General features: G+C 35.0%; 1 pseudogene; it reads right to left on the bottom strand.

Moving 5' to 3' along the window:
* Positions 1–9,157: 9,157 nt before the first annotated feature.
* LOC149827705 (leucine-rich repeat extensin-like protein 6 pseudogene) lies at positions 9,158–10,298 on the bottom strand (annotated as a pseudogene).
* Between the last annotated feature and the right edge of the window lie 6,248 nt (positions 10,299–16,546).

Here is a 16,546-nt window from a genome sequence, read left to right as displayed (position 1 = left end):
AATTATAAGACACCAAAATCAGATTTCAAGATGAAAGGATAAAAGAAAAAAAATCTGAGAACAAAAAACATGATGTCAATATTTTCATCACACCACCTCCATTAAAACCATCGTCATCCACAGCACCATAAGGCACCAAAAAACACTGAATTTCCAAAAAAGACAAGAACTCAACGGAACAAACCCAAAAAATAATAATCAAGAAAGGACAGAAGAACACAAATATCCCAATGAATCACCACCAATTAATACCCTCCCTACGAAACATAACCAAGACAAAAAAAACCAGAATCAGAGAAAAAAAAGGAGAGAAAACGAGACAAAAAGAAAATTCCACCAAACAAGAATCTCTGAAACAAAGAGAGAACACACAAGAATTCCCGAAAACTGGCATAAAAAAACTTCAACCACAAATACTTCCCGGGGAAGATTCAGCCCTCAACGTAACTGAAAATCGAATTCCGTCCAGAGATGTAACGTAATCTCGCTTCACCCGCAACGAAAACCAAATGCCCCAGAGAGAGAAAGAGATGGAGGAGGGTTTAGGGTTTTAGTTGGGTTCGATGAGGGTTTTAAACTTTGGCGCCGGTGGGTGTATCCTGGAACTGAACCACCGGTTCTTAAGTGGATCGGGTCGGGTCGGGTCGGGTCGGGTCGGGTCGGCTCAGATCGGGTTTGGACCAATGTCACTCGTTTTCAGGAGAAATATCAAAACCAATGTTGTTAAAATCGGTTGAGTAGGTTAATCGGTTTCTTAAAAAAAAACTGAATCTAATTGATTCACTTTGAATCGGTACATTTTAAATTTTGCTTTTTGTTAAAAATCAGAAAAAAAAAGAAAAATAGATTTTTTTAAATAAATGCAAAAATAACACAAGGCTAGACGTCAACGGCCTCGAGGCTAGGGCTTTTTATTTTATTTTTTATAATATGCTCCTTACTCAGACCTATTCAGATCGATTTTAAGAACATTGCTGATAATAGTATATCCAGCAAAAAGAGAAGCAAAACACGCTCTTTAAACATGTAAAAAATGCTATAGAATCTGATTTGGATTTGGATTAATTCCATGCCTGTAAGATTGATATTTTATATCATACTATTAGATTATGTAAGGTTGTGTACAATAATTGTGGTTCTCAGTCATTGTTTTATATTCTCAAGTAGCGACACTCAAATATAGTTGAAACAGCATGACGGCAGGACTGGTGCTGAAAATGATTGAGTTTTTCATCAAACATACTTTATATATTAAATTTTTATCATTCATTTATCTAGTGACATATTTTAGATTATGAATTTCAGATATTTAGATGCATTATTGGGAGCTAAAAATCAACGACCCACAATACTTCATATTGTAAATTTTAATTTCATTCCGAGCAATTAGTTTCAAATTTTGAAAAACCACGTTTAAATGTTGCAAAAATTTCATATAAAACATATTTCTTACCCACTAAATTATAAAGAACAAACATACAAGGTCTGATAAATGAAACACTCTAACTGAGAAGTGGAGTTATCAGATGATTAATTATAGATTTTGGACCTTTCTTTGGTCGGACAAACTTTTTTTTCTTCTCTCTCTCTCTCTCTCTCTCTCTATATATATATATATATATATATATATAGAGAGAGAGAGAGAGAGAGAGAGAGAAATAGCAGTTCCAGTGTCCCCATTGTAACTCATTTTAAACACATCAAACGTGTGGGGCAGTTTTTTTTTCTCACATCTAACACCGTAGATGTGATCCATAGGTTTTGTTCAGTGGAAACCGGCTTTTAGATCGACCAAATCTTACATGTATATATTCAAGTTAATTTTTCGGTGATCTAAAATCAATGACTATGAAAGTATCAGTTTTTTCTATGAAAAAACATGATCCAAAAGTCTATTTCCACTAAATCGAGCATGCTAAACACATCTAACGGTTCAGATCTATCATAAAACACTTAAACCTATAGGGCAGAACAAGAAATGAGGCCTAACATGTTCAATTCTCTTTTAAGTAAACATTATTTTTAAATGAAAACATTTTTAAAGAGTATATTCATTTGAAATATGAAATTCTCTCTCTCGCCATTTTTAGCATTGAACAGGACTTCAAAGTTTGTAACCAAGCTCTATTCAGAATGAAGACTCACAATTGGTAAATGGAGAGGTTTATAGTGTAAGGGGAGAGATTTATAGTTTGCCGGCATAAAAGAAAATCAGAAAACAAATGCAAAAAAGAGAAAAAGACCACATTAGAGCAGGAGGCCAGGTGAGAATTAGGAATAGAATTCACCTTCGGTTTGGTTTTAACTCCCTTTCCTCCTGTTTTACAGTTAAGGTTAGGCAGACCTCAGCCAGTTATTATTCAACGCACCAGTGGGGTTTGAACCTGCAACGCACGAGTGGGGTTTGAACCTGCAACATCCCACCACAAGGAGAATTGCACTGACAGCTCCTACCAACCACGCGAAGCCCCCCGTTGGTGACAGCATGTCATATATAACATATTATTTTTCTTTCTTTTTCTCTTTTTAAATGAAAGCAATCTTAACGTCCCTGATCAAGCTTGTTGGAATGCAGTCACACGTGCTCTCAGGAAATTTCAGCCCTTGACACTTTAAATAGCCGCTAATTAATGATGAGGTGATTGGCCAATTCGAGAATTGGACACATTTTGTTCCTCCAACTTTTGTCTATGATGGCAAAAGTTAAAAACGACAATCTTGGCAGCCAAAAACTCACAAAAAATACTTTTTTTTTTGTAAATTTTGTTTCTTTTGGGCAAAATCTCAACAATAAAAATAAATATAAAATATAAAAAATATTTTTTACAAAAAAAAACATGTAAAAATGAAAACATATGTTTTTTTATGTAAATATCCAATCAAATATAAATACTGTGTTTAAAAAGTGATATTTATATTTCTAATAAAAATAGTGAGAAATTGCAGTTTTAAACTTTTAGGTAATTTCTCACGATATCTTTGCGAGATTTTCATAAATCTTGCAGATTTGTCACTATGCTGTCACCCAAGCAAGAGAGAGAGAGAGACGAACGCTAACTGATGTTCTTTTGAAGAATGAGCAAAGTTCTTGGGATGTTTAGAAACCACTTTTTGCCTCCCTAGCTGGCTAGCTCCCCTTGCTTTTTAAACATTTTTAGAAAGCACTTGTGAAAAAGCAAGGTGGACAAACCAATGTCCTTCCTTTGGTATTCAACCTGTATCCTTAGGGTTTCTTTTCAAAAGCATCCCTTCCTAATAGGCTAATCTCAAATTCATCCATCTTATTCTTACACATAAAATTATCACTAGGAATTTTGGGTAAAAACCAACACTAAGAAATCGCCAGCTTCGATAGGGTTTTCAAAAAGAAAATTGAGATTGCTTCTTGCTATTTTACAGTAATGATTATGAATATTTTACAAATTATAACAAATATATAAACCTAGCTCCTTTTACACTAATTGATCTCTATAAAATAGGCTAGGAGATGTTTTTTCAGAAAAAGATTTTGAAATTTTTTAAAATAAAGGGTTAAAAACGTTTTTTCCCTCAGAAACTTCAAACGAACTTCTAAGCTAAGTATTTTTTTTGTATTTTTGAGATATGAATGATATGAGATTGAAAATTAGGGTTTTGCATCCCTGCAAGGTGGGTCCCGCTTGAAGAAGGTTGAAAACTGATTTGAAAATCAGGTTTTTGAAATGAAGGATTTTAAAAAGGAAAGTTTTTGAAGGAAAGTTTGAAAATGAAATCGAGGTTCTAAACCAATCAGAGTCCTAAGTGGATTGAAACTCTTCCAGATGTCGTGCCAATTATGTGGGCCCCACACCAGGGTTTTGAAAAAGTTAAAATTAAGACTAAAAAGGGTTTTGAAACGAAGTTGAAATCATCAGATGACAATCGAAGGTTTTTAAAAATAGAGTCCTAAACGAACTGAAACTCTAGACTAGAGTCTTAAATCAACTAAAACTCTGACATTTAGGTTTTTGAAAGCTAAACAAAGAAGTTTTTGAAAGATTTTCTCAAAACTAATAAAAATAAGTCAGAAAATATAGTCAGGGTTAAAGTCCTAATTTAATCGAAACTCTGAAATAGAGTCTTGAATCAACTGAAACTCTGCGAAATTGACTACTTTTTTAAAATCAAGTTAATTAAATAAAAATGGAGGTAGAAACAATATTCAGGATAAAGTCCAAACTGGATTAGGATTATGAGATAGAGTCCTGATCAGACTAAAACTCTAGATTTTCTTTTGGTTTTTCTGAAAAGAAGATGAAAGAATTTTGGAAAACCAGTGAAAATGACAACAAGCAATGAGATCAGAACAGAGTTCTGATCCAACTGGGACTCTAGGGATAGAGTCCTAATTTGACCAAAACTCTCAAAATTTTGAACAAACAAGAAGGTTTTAAAAGCTTTTCGCAAAATAGATGAGAACTAGATGAAAACTAAAATCATAATTAGAGTTCTGATCCAACTGGGACTCTAGGACAGAGTCCTAATTCAACTAAAACTCTTAAAGTTTTGGGTTTTCTGAGAAAATAAATGAGAGAGTTTTAGAAATCATGTGAAAATAAGATAGAAATTGAAGTCAGGTTCAGAGTCCTGATCTGACTAGGACTCTGAAGAAGAGTCCTAATTCGACTAGAACTTTGAGAATTTTTGGTTTTCTGAGAAGCAAATGCTGAGATTTTAAAAGAACTTTTGAAAACACGTAGAAATGAAGTAAAAACATGAAATCAAGATAGAATCTTGATTCGATTAGGACTCTAGGATAGAGTCTTGAAATTTTGAAACTCTTTATTTTTTGGGGTTTTTGAAAGAAAACAAAAGGATTTTGAAAGGTCTGTTCTTGAACTGATGAAGATGAACAAAAGACGAAACCGGGGTCAAAGTCCTGATTAACTGAGACTCTATGATATAGTCCCAGGATTTTGAAACTCTGTGATAAAGTTGTAACAATTTTGAAATTTGGTTTTTGAAAAGATAAATGAAGATATTTTTCAAAGATTTTCTCAAAATTGAAGTCAGGGTCAGAGTCTTGATCCAACTGGGACTCTTGAATAGAGTCCTGGTTTAACTAAAACTCTGGGTTTTTTACTTCTTTCGAAAGATTTTAGAAGGTTTCCTCAAAAATATGTGAAAACAACAACGAAAGGTAGAGTCCTAATCCGATTGAAACTCTGAAGTGGAGTCCTAGTTCGACTGAAACTCTAAGTTTTTGTCTCTTTTGAAAGTTAGATGAGAAGGTTTTCGAAAATAATTGAAAAACAAGAGTAAAAGATAAAATCGGGATAGAGTTCTAATCAGACTAAAACTATGGGACATAGTCCTAGTCCAACTGAAACTCTAGAATTTTAGCCAAAATGAAAGATTTTGAAAAATTTTCTCAAAAATAGATAAAAACAGAACTAAAAAGTAAAGTCCTGATTCAACTGAAACTCTAAAAAAGAGTCATAATCCAACTGGGACTCTGAGATTTTGACCAAAATGATGGGGAATGGATGGGGGATAAGACTATCTCTGATTTAAAACCAAAATGGAATTTTGAAAAAGGGTTTAAAAAGTAAAAAAAAGATAGAGTCCTGATCCAACTACGACTCTGAAATTTTGAGGAGTATGTTAAATGAAGGAATACAGAGGCGACACCACCTAGATGGGTTTCATTTGAGAATTGAGATCAGTTAAAAATTGAGTTTAAAACAAATCCAGTCTACTTTCTAAAGAAAATAAGATCCTGGGGGTTGACAAATGAAAAATAACGATTTAAAACCCATGTATTTGAATTTGATTTTGAAATATGAGTTTTAAAATCGAATCTGGATTGAAAGATTTTGAAAACAGGAGTGTTGGATCTCGAAAATGAGATGCAATGACATGCAATGCTTTAAAATGATATGGAATGGTATGAGATGACATGCCAAATGCATGCAGTGATATGCAATGACACATGAAACGTAAACCCTGGATAAGGAACTTGGAATCCTGAACCCCTGGCAGACACAAAGGATTGGAAATTTTCATCTGAGGATGAGAACTGATAATTGAGATTGAGCTAAAACGAGAATTGAATCTTGATTGTAAGATGAAGTATTAAAATTTATTATAAAATTTGGGTTATGAATAGCCCTGGCTCAGATATCGACCAGCTGGTTTCCTGAAGACTGCAGAGAGTGTGTCTCAGTAGCAGGTTGAAAGGGTTTATGAGTGAAGGTTGAAAATTTGGGGTGTTTACACCTGACCAATTATTATTCAATGCATCAGTGAGGTTTGAACCTACAACGCATGAGTGGGGTTTGAACCTGCAACATCCCACCATAAGGAGCAGTGTTGTGAGAGGCGTACGCCTCAGTACCTGAAGTGTACGCCTCAAAGGCAAGGTGCACGCTCAAGGTACTGAGGCGTGCTGTGATGCACAAATTGCCCCTCATCAACCTCCAGAATCCCCTCCTTCATCCCCAAGTCTTCCTCCTCCGCCCGATTCGTCGGTTGTGCTAACCCCAAGTGCCGGTGGATCCACCGCCACGTGCCGGCCAACTGCTCCTCCGCCGCTCCCTGCCTCCCCTCCCACCGCTTCACTTCCATACCAGTTGTGAGAGGCGTACGCCTCAGAGGCGAAACGCAGGCTCAACACCTCGCTTCGCCTCATCGCATTTAACAACCTTGATAAGGAGAATTGCATTGACAACTCCTACCAACCACGCGAAGCCCTCCGTTGGTGACAACATGTTATATATAACATATTATTTTTCTTTCTTTTTCTCTTTTTAAATGAAAACAATCTTAATGTCCCTGACCAAACTTGTTGGAATGCACTCATACGTGCTCTTAGGAAATTTTAGCCCATGACACTTTAAATAGCCGCTAATTAAAGATGAGGTGATTGGCCAATTCGAGAATTGGACACATTTTGTTCCTCCAACTTTTGTCTATAATGGCAAAAGTTAAAAACGACAATCTTGGCAGCCAAAAACTCACAAAAAATACTTTCTTTTGTAAATTTTGCTTCTTTTGGGCAAAATCTCAACAATAAAAATAAATAAATAATATAAAAATAATTTTTACAAAAAAAAGCATGTAAAAATGAATACATATGTTTTTTTATGTAAATATCCGATAAAATATAAATATTGTGTTTAAAAAGTGATATTTATATTTCTAATAAAAATAGTGAGAAATTGCAAATTTAAACTTTTAGGTAATTTATCACGATATCTTTGCGAGATTTTCATAAATCTTGCAGATTTGTCACTATGTTGTCACCCAAACAAGGAGAGAGAGAGAGAGAGAGAGAGAGAGAGAGAGAGAGAGAGAGAGAGAGAGAGATGATGTTCTTTTGAAGGATGATCAAAGTTCTTGAGATTTTTAGAAACCACTTTTTGCCTCCCTAGCTGGCTAGCTCCCCTTGCTTTTTAAACATTTTTAGAAAGCACTTATGAAAAAGCAAGGTGGGAAAAACCAATGTCCTTCCTTTGGTATTCAACCTGTATCTTTAGGGTTTCTTTTCAAAAGCATCCCTTCCTAATAGGCTAATCTCAAATTCATCCGTCTTATTCTTACACAAAAAATTATCACTAGGAATTTTGGGTAAAAACCAGCACTAAAAAATCAGCAGCTTAACTAGGGTTTTCAAATAAAAATAAAATGAGATTGCTTCTTGCTATTTTACAGTAATGATTATGAATATTTTACAACTTACAACAAATATATAAACCTAGCTCCTTTTACATTAATTGATCTCTATAAAATAGGCCAGGAGATGTTTTTGCACATACCAACCATGTTAACCAAATCCTCTGATTGTAGGCGAGATGGGTAGTAGTGAAGTAATAATTTAAGCTCATTGTTTGCATTTTCGGGATTCGGTCTTGGGTCAGCATGATTGGCTCGATGACTAGTCAAGGTTTTTAATTTTATTCATTAAAAAAATAAGCATATATTTTATATTCAAAAGATTCTTTTAAAGAGTATAATCATTTGAAATATGGATTTCTTTTTGTTCAATTTGAGGATTTTTTCTTGTGAATGCAATGGCTCATTCTTCTTTGGCTATATCGATGAAGAAACCGAATATTCGGACGGGGCATTCTATAAATTTGAAAGACCAATCTCTTGTGCTTTCCCAATAGAAGCAACAAGGATGTTGAAAAGCTATGTTCTACAAGTCTAATCCAAATGGAGAACACCTCATCCAAATATAAATAAAAATAGCATTTTTTCAGTCCATTGTGCAAAAAATGGAAAAAAAAGGTCTATGCTAAGTTATTGAAAGCCAAAAGGATGCTTGTCGACCCTTCATTTCAAGCTGACTCTCAGATCATCTCACAAAGTTTACAGCAGACCCTACTGTATTACTCTTTCAGAAACAAGTCGGTTCACATGTTCGAGCTTAACCTATGAAAAACCAGCACATTATGATAAATAGCTGAAATTTTACAACGCCAATTTCTTGTGAGATTTTCAAAATATCGTGAGATTTATGAAAAACATAAATACCACAATTTATCATGAAAACCCATGTATTTATATTTTAAATAATTTTTATTAATATTTTCGTATAAAAATAATTTTTAATTTATTAATTTATTTTTTTATTGCTGAGATTTTGCCAAAATGCGAGATTTATGAAAAAATTTCAAATTCTTGCAAGTTTTTGAAAAACGAGATTTTGCCGTTGTTAACGTTTGTCACTAATCCAGGTTGCCACATACCAGGGGATTTTTAGGGTCAGGGTGGGCACAGCTTCGGCCCTGGTTTTATTTCTTTTTTTTTAAAGTCTTAAGTTGGGTTATAGCTGAATCAAAATCCAACACCAGGACTCGGTATGATAAATAGCTGCACCTAAACACATCATAAAAGTGTCTATGAATGCATGAAGTATGACCAAGTTCATCCGTTAATTAAAGGATACATGACTCATCGTTCTCTTCCCACTGCCATCACCATAATTTCTCATAAAATAAAGAGAAAAAGAAGTTTTACACATCAAACTAATATTTCTGTAACAATAAAAAAAGAAAATATTATGCATTATTTGTTCAACCAAAGTTACATAGACACGACCTTATCTCGCGAAAGAAAACGGATCCCACACGAGTCACATACCAATATCATTATCCAAGAAGAAAAAAGAAAAGAAAAGGGCATTATGGTCATTCTAGGAAGTGCGTGTTCTCAGGGCCAGTTTGGACTCTGGGGTGGTTTGGGTTGCACATATCCACCCGAAAACGGGCAATAATATATAGGTGGCAATGGTGGTGGAAAGCAGCTGGCAGTGGCACAATACCAGGTGCGAGTAAAGGGCACACTCTGCTATAGGTCGTGACTCCAGGGCATCCGGGATGCAATGCCGCTCCGGCAGATCCAGGCATTCAGAGGGCTCTCCGTCAAAGAAATTATATGAGTACGTGAAATTCTCGAGTCTCGGCAACTTACAGATGCTCACCGGGATCTTGGCTGAAAGTTTGTTATGGGCCACGTTCAGCTGCTCCAGGCTCCTCATGCCTCCTATGCTCTCGGGTAAAGGTCCCACAAACTCATTGTACCCGATATCCAAAACTGTCAGCTCTGTGAGATTCCCGATTTCCTCGAGAATACAAGAAGTCAATGAGTTGTTGAGTGGCAAGATCTCGTTGATCGTTGAGCCCCAGCCTGCCTATGGGCTTAGGCAGGCACCCCCTTACGTGGCTGTTAGGAAGTACCAGTACTGAGGCCGACAAGTTCCCAAAGTTTTTCGGGATCATAGATTGGAAATTGTTATCGTTTATGAACAATGTGTCCAGCTTCATGTCAAAAAGCTTCGCCGGGAGCCTGCCTTTGAACGCGTTAAACCGGATATCCAAAAAATTTAGTGATGGTAGGCACAATAGTGCTGGGGGAAAGTAGCCGTGGAACTGGTTATTGTTCAAGTCAAGCTCATAGAGTAAGCAAAGGTATCTAAAGGATTCGGGTATGAAGCCACTAAACCAATTAAAGTTGATACGGAACAAGGCTAGGTCAGTCAATAGGCCTAGTGCATCCGGCAAGTACCCGCCAAGGTCAAAGTGGTTAAGGTCTATACCAGCCACCACCATTGTGTGATTGTCATCGAGGGCCTTGGTGCAGTAGACTCCAGTGTAGCCGCATACATCATAGCTGATCCAGGTGCCGGTGATGTTATTAGGGTCGGAGTATATGGCTGATTTTCATGACTGGAGGGCTATGTACGCATTTTGCAGTCTGGGGTTCAAGAACCATGCCCATGAAATGGGCCAAAGACAGATGAAGAAACAAAATAAGAGGAAAGTGAACCTTGGCATCATTATACCACAATGGTCATGGGGGCAATCTTCAACCTGAAGCTGAAAACAATCACTTTTGGTTAGAACAGGTAGGAAAGAACAAAGGAGATGGCTAGGAAGAAGTAGTGGGAGTGGTATCAAACCACAAAGGGTATAAGACTGATGTAAGGAATGTAAAGGGTATAGTTATATCCTCTCTCTCTCTCTCGCTATATATATATATATATATATATATATATATATATATATATATATATATATATATATATATATATATATATATATATATATAATGTTTGCTTCTATATACAAACAACCTATCAAACTTCATTTTTTTTTGTATTTTCGACTAAGCTGACCCCACTATGGAGTCCTTTTTCGTAGAAACATTTTTTTTATCACTAGAGTCCGATATACATAAATAAGTACCGAAGGTGAGAAATCTCACCATTTTATTTTGTAACAACTAGGATTTTACTAGGATTCACATCTTTAAAGAAGAATTATTGCTTCAGTTGGTGGTTGCTTACTTTAGAACATTTTCTCACACCAAGTTTCTCTTGGTTTTTAAATTATTGTTTGTAGTCAAATCATGTTCTAGAAGCATTTAGTAGGAATAACAATTCAAGGTGAGGTGCCTATTACCAGTTGATATTGCATTTTAACTTGATGCTATTTTCTATAACTTGGATTGGCCTCTTTTTAAAACTTTTGGAACTTGTGGGAGGTTTGTATATGCTAATTTTTGTATATGCCAGTAAAACTAGTTCACTGGCACAAATTTAGTGCCTATGAAAATGCTTTCATATTCAAGCAAATTTTCATTGGCACTGAATTTGCACCAATGAAACATTTTCACTGGGGCAAACACAATGCCAGTGAAAATGTTTAACTGACATTGAGTTTGCACCATTGACCATTTTTCACTAGCACAAACACAACTCCATTGAAACATTTTCACTAGCCCTAAATTTGCACTAGTAAAAAATAACTAAACTATTGTTGTGTTTGCGCCAGTGAATGAATAGGTTTTTCATTGGCGAATGTAAATTGTGCCAGTAAAACCTTTATTGGCCAGGCTTTTATTGGCGCAAAAGTTGAACTAGTAAAAATTAAATTTCTTATAGTGTTCATGAATCACCTCCACCTGATAAGTTAAGCCCTTGCATGATACATCCTTAATGACAAAAAAATTCTCATTAAAGCATCAATCAAAAATGTAATATTTTGGATTTTGTTTTAAATGTAATTCAATAAGAAAAGAATTTCTCGCCTTTGATAGTGCAGTCACTAAAACAATATATTTTAACAAAACTTTTATTTCATTGAAAAAAAAATATATAGGACTTCTATTTAATGATTTTCATATACTTTTATTTAGTTTCTTATATTGTTTACTTTTCTAATTCACATATTTGTTGTAAGAATTTCCAATAAAACCCAAGAAAAAATATAAACTAGAAAATTTTGGAGAATTTCTTTGTCTGGAATTGTATTTTTAAACTATTGTCACTAAATGTATCTTATACTAGGTTGCTAGGTTTCAGTTTGATGCCTCATTGTATGCCCGCATATACACACGCTTGTGTGTTTCCAGTCACATTGATGCTCTTTGTATGCAAGGTTTGGCCAACATATTATATGATGAATAAGTCTGTCTAATTTTTATTGAAAAAAGAAAGTGCCTAAATTTTTAATAAAAAAAATGTTCGCTTTGCTATAAATACCATGTTACTGTAGGGACTTGCTTATGCAGAAGTGTGAATTCGGTGGGCTGAAACGTGTGTAGTTACGCTCGATATCATTAGGGACAATCAATCTTTCTCAATCCTCTTACATTGTGCAATAATTCTATGTAAACAAGAATAACTTAATGTCTTTGCATTATCTTGTTTGTCATATGATTTTTTTTATATAATCTTGGCTTTAGAGAGCACTTTTATAAACCTGTAAGTTGTTGATTTTTAAGACACATCTATGAGAGAAATCTCTTCGACTCAATAGACACATCTCTTAATATTCATACATGTAACTTTATCTTAGTGTAAGTTAATTATCTGAATAGTTTAGTTTACTTGTGTTTATTATTAATTGTTTATATGTATAAACAATTACAACCATTCTCAGAGAGAGTGATCGTCAGGTGGCCTTTCAACTGTCATCTTATGGCCATTACCTTACATCTCTCACTTGGCAATAGGGATGGCAATGGACCGGGGCGGGAGCAGGGTGGGGGATAGGGTCTCCACCCCTGCCCTGTCTCAAATTTTAAACCTCCATCTCCGGGCGGGGATGGATTTTAACCTCCACTCCCGCCTCCATCCCCGTTTCATATCCTCCATCCCTGGTGCAAACAAGGATGAGGCAGGGCGGGGCCCAATTTTTACTTGATCTATTGCCATCCTTTAGAAGGATTGGGAATGGGGCGAGGTCATGCAAGGCGGGGTTCGCAACGGGGATGGGGCGGGGCAGAGGAAAGCGTAAGTCCATCCCCGCCTCCATCCATGCATGAGGATGGATTTTAACCTTCATCTTCGCCTCCATCCCTGCTTCATGCCCTTCATTCCTGGTTCAAACGGGGCGAGGCCCCACTTTCCCCCGATCCACTGCCATCCATACCTGGCCATAAGAGAAATCATGTGTTTTCATGCTTGTTCACAACAAGAACCTTGAATACACATGTTGTATTTACATGCTTTTTTGCAAGAGGAACCTTGCATATACAATTTTGAGTAATATTTTATTCACACAGTCTATGTGAACTTATTCACTCTTTACTTAGTCATACCTGAGTCTCATCTGACTCACATGTCTAATAAAAACATTTTTAGTGACTGTATTGGTTAAAGGATTCGCTCTCATGTTATCTGAAGGAACATAATTAATTGATATTTCATTTTTCATAAGTATATCATTGATATATTGATATTTAACTGCTATATGCTTACTCTTAGAACTATTTGTTTTTTTTTTAATTAATCTTATAACAGTTTTATTATCACAAAAAAGTTGAAATGGATCTCTTGAAATATTCAATTTCAAATCGTTTAATAAGAGATTTATCCACACACCAGAGGTGACTGTCATATATTACAAGCAATATACTCAGTTTAAGCTATAGTCTGATCTTTGGCCATCAACAACATGCAATTTACATGGTCAACTACATTGTTCTACTTCTTTATCCTACATGAATTTTATTGCACGAAAAGAAATTGGATATTAGTCTCTGAAGTCATATCATACTTCTACTTAATTGCCTTCATCATTTTCTTGGTGGTGTCATAGCCTTTGAATACTCATATGAGGTTGTCTTGCGTGAATATAAGGAGAGTAACATATGTAAGTTGATCATCTTCTACAAACTTATTAAATGCTTTCTTTTCTCCTTAACTAGATTTATCAGTTAACGAAGCTTTTACTTTTGTTAACACATGCATAGTTTGTCATATGCCAACAAGTATTCTATTTTCTCCTCTATATTCCAAAGTTTGTTTGATTTAATTTCTCAATTTTGGATAATTTAGCCATGAATATCTTGTTTGTTATATTTGCCTAAAATAGAGAATACTAGGGATTAATAAAACCTTTTGCAACTAATATTTGTGAGTGTAATTAGTTTTAATCCTTCTAAACTAGTGTAGCATGCAATTCTATCATAAAACTTGTAAAAATAGTTTTAGAATATGCAATTTCTAAGCAATATAGGCATAAAACATTAATATGGGGCTTTCTACAAGACATAACTATTTTTCTGTAATTTCATAAAAGTTAGATGACTGTTTTGAGCAAAAAATAAATCAAAACCCTTAAACAGAACTATTCAAACACCTTTCTGTAATTTCAAAAAAATCAAGAAGTTTGGTTATAAAAAAATGACAGGCAAAAACCATGTCTCATAATTTTCTAGCAAACAAGTCTATTTTTGGATTTTTTAAAAACAAAACCCTTGTTTTGATTTATATAGGTGATCTTTAATGGAAATTCTAAAAAAAATACGAACTTAAAGGAAATGCAATAGATTATAATAATTTAATAAATATAACTTTTAAAAAGAAACGAAGAAAGTGTCTCAACCCTTCTTCTTCCACAAGAAACTGAAACAAAAGAATATCTTTTTTTTACTCTCGACCACCTCCCACTCCGTTGATATGGATTTTTCCAGCAATGACCCATCAGAGTGGAGGAGCCCACTTGGCTGACAATGGTGCATTTGATCATAGTGTTGGATGAGCATTTTTGGGCAAAAATGAATCCTCCTATGGCTCAAACTGGCTTGGTTTGGGTTTTAAAGTGTGGGGAGTGATATATGGTAAGTGAAGACAGTTTTTTCGTCTGCTATGGTTTTCAAAGTCTCCTCCACTCAATAAAACCCTATAAAGAAATGGGGGTTTACTTCCCTTTTTCTTTCTACTATGAGGGTTTCACCAGGGTTATAAAGATCTTTGATGTTTTTTGTCGATTGGCTGGTGTAGTAGAGGGATTTGATCACACTTGACCCATCGAAGGTGACAATGCCCTCATTGATAGCGACTTAGTAACTTTCTCTTTATATGTTTCTTCTTTGATATTCTATGAGGATGCATGTATTACACACCAAAAATCGATGGTGTCTATGTCCCCTCTTGCTATTATGGTTATCTGAACCCTATTCCAAGGTTAATCTCCAGCGTCTTTGAGGAACGACTCCTCCATCGTCGATTTCTGGCGATTCAAGGATTGTTTCCTTTAAGCTCGCCTCTCTATTGATTTATCTTCATCCTTTTTTTAGGAATTTAGAAATGGCAAACTTGCCAATCACAGCTACAACTTTTTGATGTTGGACCTGCGAAGGCTTTAGTCATCGAAAAGGACCTGAGTACTATAGACATCAAAATTTTATGGTCCCCAATTCCTAACATTATTTAAGATAAGTATTTGCAGGTGCTAAGTGAGAATCAGTTACTCCTTAAACTCGAATGATAAAGGAGATTTTGCCATCCATCTGTTATGAGATGACAAAATAGATCGCCATTCGGTATTGAGGACAGCCAAACAGAGTGTTGTCTGCTATGAGACGACATAGTTGCTTAGTCGTTCACTGCACCGAATGTATTGACAAACCATTTAGCTTATCCCTATATGTTCTCAACTATCCTGTGCATTTTCCAGGGTGAGATGTCTCTTTTTGGATGAGCCTTCATTTGAGAACTTTATTAGATGAGTCTTATCTCCCATCTGAAATAGATTCAGATCAATTTGGAATCAAATTTGAATACAAAAAATTCAATTATTCATGTCTTGTTTGAAGCTCTATAAATAATGGCTCACCTCTATAGTATGATCATCTAAAAATTAGATATTGAAGTGTTAGTCTTGCAGAACAAGCCTATCAAAGTCTTTTGAGCACTTTGTCTCGATACCATTGAAGAATACTCGTACTTACACGGAGGTACTAACAAACAAAAAGGAGCTTAAAAGCTAAACAAACCATTGAGTCTGAAAAGGCATTTTTAGATCTCTAATCTACTTATTTCAAAAAATTTATAATCTTTTGATTAGGTGCTTACATACTTTTTTATATGTATTTGCATACCTCAATCTACGATGGTGCAATTTGAGCTACGAATATCGAAAAACCTATTTTGACTACGAAGATCGAAAAACCTATTTTGACTTTACCTTTCTTTTAAGCAAAGGATGGTCAAAGCTTGCAAACAGTGTCTCCACATTACAAAAAAGATTTTGCGTAATCCGGTTAGGTCAATCTTTTTCAATTTCAAATTTTTATCAATAAGTGCATAAATCAAATTTATTTATTTATTATTTATTACATTTTTTTTGTACCCAAATAAATAAGGTTTTTGCAATCGAGAATCCCTGGTTTATTGTTTGTCCAAAACAAAAATAAAAATAAAAAACACTGGCCTTCTTCACTAATTTCCCTTTTTTTGTTTTTTGTTTTCATTTTCTGATAGTGGTCGAGTCTCTTGCTACATGCACATGATCACCGGTAGGAATGGATTCGTTGTGCTCTGATACCAATATAGTGACTTGCTTATGGGGAGTGCAGATTCAGTGGACTGAAGCATGTGCAATTATGTGCTAAATGGCCAGGGACAATCGGTCTTTATCAATCCTCTTACACTGTGCAACAATTCTATGTAAACCCAAAGAACTTAATGTATTTGTACTATCTTGTTTTTCATATGATTTTTTCATAGAGCTCTTTTGTAAACTTGTAAGGAGTTTATTTTAAAATACATTCATTGGAGAAATTCCTTCTG

This window comes from Nuphar pumila, chromosome 10 (assembly GCF_984573655.1).
Source record: "Nuphar pumila chromosome 10, dmNupPumi1.hap1.1, whole genome shotgun sequence".
Taxonomy (NCBI): Eukaryota; Viridiplantae; Streptophyta; class Magnoliopsida; order Nymphaeales; family Nymphaeaceae; genus Nuphar; species Nuphar pumila.
This window is presented reverse-complemented; position numbering and strand designations above follow the sequence as displayed.